The sequence below is a fragment of the Perissodus microlepis genome, chromosome 7, assembly GCF_051167445.1.
Source record: "Perissodus microlepis isolate ML-2025 ecotype Zambia chromosome 7, ASM5116744v1, whole genome shotgun sequence".
Taxonomy (NCBI): domain Eukaryota; kingdom Metazoa; phylum Chordata; class Actinopteri; order Cichliformes; family Cichlidae; genus Perissodus; species Perissodus microlepis.
This window is the reverse complement of record NC_140467.1, coordinates 13,919,172-13,928,802: the sequence shown is the minus strand read 5'-3', so window position 1 is coordinate 13,928,802 and position 9,631 is coordinate 13,919,172.

Here is a 9,631-nt window from a genome sequence, read left to right as displayed (position 1 = left end):
TTTGAATTCTGCTTTGACAACATACCAAAGACATGGCTAACTTTGCTATTTTACCACAGCCAGTCCACTTATGTAGTTGGAAACACGAATGCTTTTTGTTTTCAGAATTTAATTAAATGTATTTAAAAATCTTGGATGCAAACATTCTATCACTTCAGTCCTTTATTGATCACATCAGATCAATTTGAAATTATTATTATGAAAGTATTCTAGATTTATATACAATTTTTATCTGAAAAAAGACACAATATTTTCAGCTTCTTATATTTAACGGCTTCACTGCATGCAGATGAGTGAATAAACTGTAGACTAGTTACAATGATTTAATAGGTAGTAAACATAAAAAATAAGTGAAGAAGCACTTTAAGATTTGTGCTTTAATTTGTAAATCAATCAAATATAGCAACACACCTCTGCAATGCAAATTAGTATAACTTTTGAATAGGTTACTAAAACAACCAGAATACCTTAATAATCCATAAGCAAATTGTGTAAATAATAATGATGAATGCTTAAGAAAAACTGAATTCCGGAATAGTTCATCCTATGTTTTGTGTCTGTTTGGGAGCTTCAGGGTTGTTTGGGGTTTTAGAATAAGCTGAAGCAATTGCAAAGACTTTACAGCTTTCTTTTTTCACATATATATTAGGAGCCAGCAGAGTAGGCCAGTCCATTTAGCAACTTGTACATAATGAACACCCTCTGCTGGGTATACAAGAACACGGCACAAATAACTGTCAAATGCTATAAGATTTCTTTTTCCTTCCATCAGTCCATTTTCTTTGCTGCTTGTTCAACCAGGCTGGAAACCATTCCCAGCCAAAACTGGGTAAAAGCCAGGGGTACACCAGCCCATAACCAGTCTAAAACACAGAAATAGACAACTACACACTCACACGCTCACAACTACAGTCAGTTTAGCATCACCAGTCAATCACATGTCTTTGTACTCTGGGTGGAAACTACAGTGATGTTAGCCAATTTTCAGACTCAGCTTTATTGTCATTCAGCTATTTGTAATGATAACTAGTTTCAGTCTCAGTATATGCAATATGCTACTAAACACAATGCAGTATAAATAACTAAATGAAAAGCTAAAATAAACACACAACTAAGTGCTGAAATATGTTAATAAATAGTGTTCACACACACACACACACACACACACACACACACACACACAAACCTGTGTTTAAATGGAGAACTCAGTTAAGTAAATGTTTTGGGGATTTTTGGAGGCTCTAGCTGCTTTGGATGCTCATGTAACCGGTTTCTCATCCAACCACACTAAGCATGAATTGTATTTGCTAAAGTCTGTTTACTCAGTACTTCATCTGGGGTTCTGGAGTACAAACTGAAAATGCCAAGGTAATTTGAATGTTGTCAAACAAATACTCAGGTGAGAGCTCCTCCAAGGACAAATATGAGCTGGCAGTAAGAACAAGGAAGGAAGATTAAGTTCTCAAAAGCAGCACGCACTGTGTTTATTCAGGGAGGACAAATGATTACACTGAAGCAGTTTTGGTCACTAGGACAGCTGCACACTTAATCCACAAAGATATATTACTATTTAAGTTCCAACACCTTTTATCATCCTCTAAAACCTGTCTGGCGCTTTCAACTGTCACTAAGACGGTAGTGTGTCAGATTGCAGCACAAGTTTAAAATTAGAGACTTAGCAGTAATGTGATAAAACTCTGTGCGAGATACTGTAAAATGTATGCCTAAATGTTCCCCCAGTAGAGTTTCATACTCGATGTTAAATAATAATAAATCAATAACAGATAATCTGTTGGGATGTGTTAGCACTTAAATGTTTTACTACGTCTGTTTTTGACTACAGTACTTTAAAGAAAACCTAACCTCTAAAGCAAAAGGCAACCTTGCTAAATGCATAATGCAAGTTTTAAATGATTTTGTGATTTAAAGAAATGTAATTCTTAAATCACCAATGTGAAAATGTAACCATCTCTTTTTATCGGTCTCTCATCACTGTATAATTTTAGGCACATATATTTATTACTTATTTGGAAGTTATTTGGCTTTAATTTAAACTGTCACTGGGTCATAAAAACTAAGTCACTGGTCAAATCTAATGAAAACCACTAAAAGAAACTTTTAAAATTATTATTATTATTATTATTTTATTTGGCCTTTCACCATCTTTGCTGTTACACAAATCTCCCAAGTATTTAAACCCAGATTTCTAACAGTACCACGTCTTCACATTGTAGCATCTCTGGTCCAGTTCAGTGAAAGAAATTAGTAGAGATGGGGCCTGGTGCGCAAGACTGGCTACAGCTACACCTGGCAATCAAAGCAGCCTTGCCTCTAACTTTAAGCTTGAACAGTTTCCAAATCAATGAATTCACCCATCGTATAGTTGTTACTGTTCAAAAGCTGTAGACATGCATTTTAATTGTTAATGTGGGCATTTCACCATAGGAGTCTGTGGGATTTAGTTTCTCCACTTTGGAGTCAATGTCAAACAGCCTTTCCAGGATCTGCGTTTCTGGCACTTCCGTGTGGACGTTTCTGCTTGACTAAATTTTCTGAGTTAAAGCCAGCTGATCTATTTGCTTTGAGTCAGACCAAGAGTTTCTGTTATCATTAAACCATGCAAAGACAACAGTGCATGTGCTGCTATAACATACGAAAACCAAACATTGTCTACTTTGACATGTTTTTTGGGAAAGGTTTTGTTGACACAATTAACATTTGCTCTGGTACAACAAGCAGTTCATTGTATCTGACCTTTAAAAAAAAAGCACATGGGCAAGAGATTGTCATTATTTATTATGATTAATCTAAATCTAAAAGATATCAGGTATAATAATATATATCATGTAGGACTTATTCTGAATGTGAGTCTATGATCTTGATATAATATTTATTATTTAAACTGACTTACCTAAATCCAGACAATCTTAGTGTCAATTAAAAAGAAATTACACCTCGTATTATTGGTGTTTAGTTTAGGGTCATGAATAAATACTCTTAATCCGAAAATGAAAAGGTTACATGTAGGGGTTAAAGGAGAATATAGCAGGTGTATGTGAGGGAAAAATATCCCTTCGAAATAAGTTGCATATTAATATGTATTGTGAACTCCACTATATATTAAAATGTGTACAAATTGTGGTCAGCTGACCTGTGACGCTGCTCTTTGTGGATTTGGCCAACTGAATTCAACATGACATGAGCAGATGTCTCATGCCTACATGTTATAAAGCTAGTATAAAATGTCAAATTTGGCAAGTAAATTTTATCAGCATCATCCTCTTAAATACATGAATGCTACCCTTAATGCAGCCTAATACTAACCATGTGCACCCCAACCTTTTTATTACACAATTATTATTATACTACAGTTTGTTTTGCAGGAAGTTTCACAAAAACAAAACTCTGCAGTATATAATATACAGTTCCAATATTTGATTAAAAAAATAAATAGGACTTTAAGGAAAATTTCTGTCCAGTTTATACAGTGCAGTTATCTTTGAAAAAAACAAAATCTTCCTGTCTTGTCCTGCCTTTCTTACATCTTACTCTGACAGGGTCAGACCTTATTGTTATTTTTCACGTTTTCAGTCTCTACACAATAGAGGCACAGTAGCTACATTTACTTATCTAAATGTTAAACGTTTATGTTTGGTGAAATCTGCTGAGCTGCTGAGATTGAAAAGATAAAAATGTTAGTCTGATTATGTTCGCCTTATTACGGAGCCCCGCAAGGGCCATGGGAGAAAAAAATTACGATGAACTTTTGCGAGATCTCGCAAAATAAACTCGGGATCTCGCAAAAGTTGAATTCCAACAATGGCGGCAGCTACTTAGTTGTAATATTACTCTTTCTGGGCCACAAAATAAACTTTTAAGTGGAATCCTTCACTGCGCACATTAACGCTGTGGATAAAAACATCAAGTTCACCAGGGAAGACACAAAGGACAACTGTTTGCCTTTCCTGGACTGCGCTGTGCACATTGAAGAGAACGGCAAACTCAACATCGAAGTTTACCGGAAGCCCACACACACGGACCAGTACCTCCTCTTTGACTCCCATCACCCTTTGGAACACAAACTTGGAGTAATTAGGACCCTACACCACCGGGCAGAACATGTTCCCTCTAAGCCTGAAGGAAAAAAGAAGGAACACACACACATGTAAAGGAAGCACTCAAAACGTGCGGCTATCCTAAATGGGCGTTCTTAAAGTCAGCAAAGAGGCACAGAAAAGAAGACCAGACACCAACGAGGGAGGATAAGAAGGACAGACGCAACAACATTGTCATCCCCTATGTAGCCGGTGTATCAGAAAAACTTAGGAGAGTTTTCTCCAAGCATGACATCCCGGTGCATTTCAGACCCAGCAACACGCTCAGACAAAAACTGGTTCACCCGAAAGACAAAACGCCAAAACACAGACTTAACAATGTGGTGTATGCTGTACAGTGCAGCGAGGAATGCCCAGACCTCTACATTGGAGAGACCAAACAGCCACTTCACAAGCGCATGGCACAACACAGAAGAGCCACCTCCACAGGACAAGACTCAGCAGTCCATCTGCATCTTAAGGATAAAGGACACTCTTTCGAGGATGCCAATGTTCACATTTTGGACAGAGAGGACAGATGGTTTGAAAGAGGAGTGAAAGAAGCCATCTATGTCCACTGTGAGCGACCATCTTTGAACAGAGGCGGGGGTTTACGACACCAACTCTCTGCCATCTATAATCCAGTTTTGAGATCCCTTCCCAGACGCCTTAACGCCCACTCACATCCTGGGCCATCTGACCTCAGGAATTCGCATGATAAGGTGGGGCCAGGTTTCACAATGAACACACCCGAAACTCTGGCTGATTGGGACCCACACCCAGTTTCACACCTTGGCTCAGGCGATTAGAAGATCATCAGGGGGTCCTTTTGTCCCTCTGTGGGGGGATACTCCCACTAGGTTTATATCTGGGACTCTCCACCATTTGACCTTAGAACTGAAGAAGCTTCTCGGATGAGAGGTGAAACGTCTTCAAGTAAACTTAAAGAAGTCCAGACGCTTTTCTTTGCAAGCTCCTTTGACTACGATGACCTGGATGACTGAGAACCTTCACAGACAAACTTTTAAGATATTTTGAGGCGTGAATGTAGCTGTGTAAACGTCAAATATCTGCTCGGTTTACAAGACATAACATATTTGCAAAAGTGCTCCGATGTTTTCGGAGATGTCTGACACCCACCATCTCGAAGCTGACGGGAGGTCAAGACCTACTTTTTTTTTTTTTTTTTTTAATTTAACAAACAATGAGTATACAACATACGAACAGATGAAGTATACAAAACAACAGAACATGAACACAAAAAGCCAAGGGTAAAAGAAAAAGGTAACAATTATAAGAATACACGCAAAAATTCACATACATATATTGTTTTGAGAGCCTTTTTGTTGGTGGAGTCTGATATTGATTGTATGTACATTTCCACATCCTTAAAATAATGACAGAAATATGGTGTTTTGTTAGTAAACTTACATTTATGGATAAAAAATTTAGCTAAAAGTATTAACAAATTTATCATAAAAAAACATTTATCATACTTCTTGGAGAACTTAAAGAAACAGAATAAAACATTTTCCCATCGTAAAGAAAACTCCCTTAAAATATGGACAATAACAAACCTGCTAAATTCCTTCCAGAATCTCTGTGTAAAAGAACAGTACCAAAAAAGATGTGTCACAGTTTCTGGATGATCCCCACAGAAAGTACAATTAGTATTTATGTCCCTTTTAAATTTTACCATGTAGTGACTGGCTGGATAACATTTATGTAGAATTTTAAATGAGACTTCTTTCACCTTATTTACAATCAAATATTTATGGGGGACCATCCAGACTGTCTTCCACTTGATATCTGGAACAAAGCGGTTCCAATAAGATATTATATATGGGAGAGAGACGATATCTTCTTGGAATAAACTACGTATTCTCTTATTGCTGTTACCAAGTTCCTGTGAAAAGCAGATTTTTCCTATTGGTGACTCAGCTGGATCAGGGAGAGTGACTGAGGTAGATATTGAGCTGTCAGTGTTTTTATATAACATTAAAGTCCCTGAGGGTATGGCACCAAGCACCATTGAGAATTCCTGAACACTGATTGGAAAATTATATAGTGCAATAAAGTCGTCGTAAGTAAGTAGTTGTCCCTCTTTACTAACCAGCTGAGCCACCAATAGGATCCCATTTTGGATCCAAGTTTCCAGGAAAAGTGATTTATTTTTATATAAAATATCTCTGTTGTTCCAGATAAGGTATTTGTGAGGTGAGAAGTTGTGTTTATAAATGAGGGTCCACGCTAAGAGGACCTGCTTATGGAAGGATGAAAGCTTTACAGGGAGTTTCTCAACATTGTAATTACAATTTAAAATAAAATTAAGGTCAAGACCTACTACAGCCGGGGGGAACACCGCTCTCCCGGCACATCTTGCCTCGACCTCCCGGTCGGCTTTGAGCTGGCGGCCTCCGAAGAATGCGGCTAAAACTTTTGCGAGATCCCGAGTTTGTTTTGCAAGATCTCGCAAAAGTCCGTCTTAATTTTTTTTTCTCCCATGTCCCTTGCGGGACTCCATAGCTTATTTTGTAGAGCTAGGTAGAATTATCTATTATAAACACAACTTTGGGCATCTGCAACATAAATGCACCACAGGGATTACAAGTAAAAACGATGTGTTGGAGGTGTAAGCAGGCTTTGGCATGCCATTATTTTCCTTTTTCTGAGTAAATGTCTCCATGCTGTCAACCTTTTTGTATATAACCTGCCTGTTAGGTTTCATTTTCACTCGTAAATCAACCAATGACAAATGCAAGAGTCTTGTAGTCACTCACTTGTAATCACAGGAGGTTGCTGTTGCTAGCACCAGCCGTGGAAAAGTGCAAGAGGAGGGACAGCAGTCTCGACAACAGATTGAGGAAGAGAGAGGAAGGTGAAAGTAATGTGGTTAGAACCAAGATAATTAGGAAGAAAGAGATTCAAGGATTCAGGTAAAATCAATGGCTACTTTTACCATGAGCCACTCTTAATACCTAAAGTGTAGCTTTTAACTGTCATACACTTGAAGTGCAACAACTGTACCAACCCGATGAAGTTAAAAAAAAGGAATTTATAACATGTGTATGCATGATAAATATATACACCACCAGTCAAAAGTGTTAGAATGCCTCAATTTTAACATTTTTGTTGAAAATTATGAAGTTTAATATCTCAATGCACTCTGAAATGAATGCATAGTAAAAAAAAAATGTATACTAAACTTTTGACTCATCAAAGTAGCCACCTTTGGCAGATATACCAGCTGAACACACCCGTGGCATTCTTTCTACAATAGAAGTCAAATATTCTTCAGAAAGTTTTCCCATAAATGTGTTGCACTTGTCGGTTGCTTTGCTTTCACTATTTTGTCCAGTTCATCCCAAACCAGCTTGATGGGGTTTAAATCTGGAGACAGTGCTGGTCACTCCATGTTTTCAAGCATACCATTATGTTCTTTTTTTCCTGAGGTAGTTCTCACATAGTTCGGACTTATGTTTTTGGGTCATTATCTTGCTGCAGGTTGAACCCCTGACCAACTAGATGCATCACAGAGGGTATTGCATGACACTGTAGAATGCTTTGGTAGCCGTTTTGGTTCAGGGTGCCTCTCACTCTGTACCAGTCACCGGCCCTGGATCCAGCAAAACAGCCCCAAACCATCATACTTCCTCCTCCAGGTTTGACAGTTGATGCCACACACTGTGGAACCATCCTTTTGCTTACTCGACGGCGTACAAGGATCCTGCGTGATGAACCGAAGATTTCAGATTTTGATTCATCAGTCCATAATACTTTCTTTTAGTCTTTAGTGGTGTTTCATGGCACAGGGAAGCCTCTTTGTCTTGTTCTGATATATTAGCAATGGCTATCTTACTGCAACTTGTCCTGTCAAATCTGAGACTTGCTTACTTCGACCACTATTAAGCTGTGCTTGAAGCTGGTGTCCTGTGAGCTGCCTATCACGGAAGCTCTTAACGCTCAGAAACTTGTCCTTTGACTCAGTTGTGGCTTTGGATCTGCCAGACCTCTTTCTGTCAGAGTTTGCCCCAGTTTCTGACTGCATTTTGATGGTGCAGAAAATTGTACTCACGGACACCATGACTTTCTTTGTATTTTCTCCATAGGAAAGACCTACATTTTTAAGTGTTATGGTGGTCTGTCTCTCTTCCATTGTTTATTGCCTTTTTCTCACCCTTTTTTGGACCAACACACTACTTTCTGTGGTACAATACTGTTGAACCGATGCTGACGAGGGGATGGTACCACAGTGGGTTCCAACACTTTCATAAAGACACATGCAAAAAAGCACATGCAGAAAAGTTGAAACACTTGTAGAAATTAGTAGCACCAGCTTTCAAGGCTTGATCAACCTCTATTGATGCAGAACAGCTCTAAAAAAAATTTTTTTTCAGGGAACCCATTTTGTGTTTCCTGAAAAAGGCCTTTTGTACAATTCTGCAATGTTCATTATTTTTCAGTTTTGGATAACCCACCTTTTTTTAACCTCTGGCAGTTTACCAATTACCTTCGTACCATTTCAAGCTATTCATTTGATTCAAACTGCTTTTGCAGTGAACCGATTCCAATAATTTAACTGAAATAAATAACTTAACTTAATAAAAAACTTCTAAAACTTTTAACCAGTATTGTATAGATGAAGACTTGTTTATTCATTTAGTCCCAGTCCTGTACTTTCTAGCGATGGTGTGTGCATAAGCATAAATGATTCAGATTAACTTACACAAGTTAGAACGTGCATTTAGTGTTAAGCTGCCAATGTGTAATTAAACTTGATGGTGATGAGAGGAAATGCAAACACTTTGAAATCACAGTTTAAATTCTTGCTAAATTGTTGCAAATTTTTTCCCCCATAGACATTTAATGCATCATCACAGGCCACACCGGTGTTGACAATTCACAATGAATCTCACTTAAAAAAAACAGTGTGAATATGCATGTATATACCATAGCATAAAACATGTACAGGGTCTGAATCAGGGGTGGCCACACATGCTAATTATCCATTCATCCTCTTCCACAATTCAGGGTTGTTGGGGTACTTTAGCCGATCCTAGCTACCATAGGGTGAGAGGTGGGGTACACTCTGGACAGGTATCCAGAGAGGGCTAATACAGAGGACAGACAATCATTCGCACCTATGGGCAATTTAGAAACATCAGCAAGTCTTTGGAATGCAGGAGGAAGCTGGAGTACTTGGAGAAAACCCACGCTGTCACGATGTTTGCTGTATGGCAGGCAGAATGAAGGACCCAAATGCAGGGCTCGGAAACGGAAGGTTAAACTAAAGTGCAGCTTTTTTCCCCAGAAGAATACATGAATATAGTGAAACAAAACAAGAAACTCTAAGCACTACCCAAAAAGCTGGGGAAACTAGAAAGCTACGCTATGAACAGAGAACTATAAAACTATCATAACACAGTCCTCCACCATCTCCTCATTGAACGACTGGCCACCTGTAGCCCTGACCCCCATCGTGAGCAAATGCTTCAAGAAGCTGATCGGGGACTTCGTTTGCTCTGCACTACCCAACT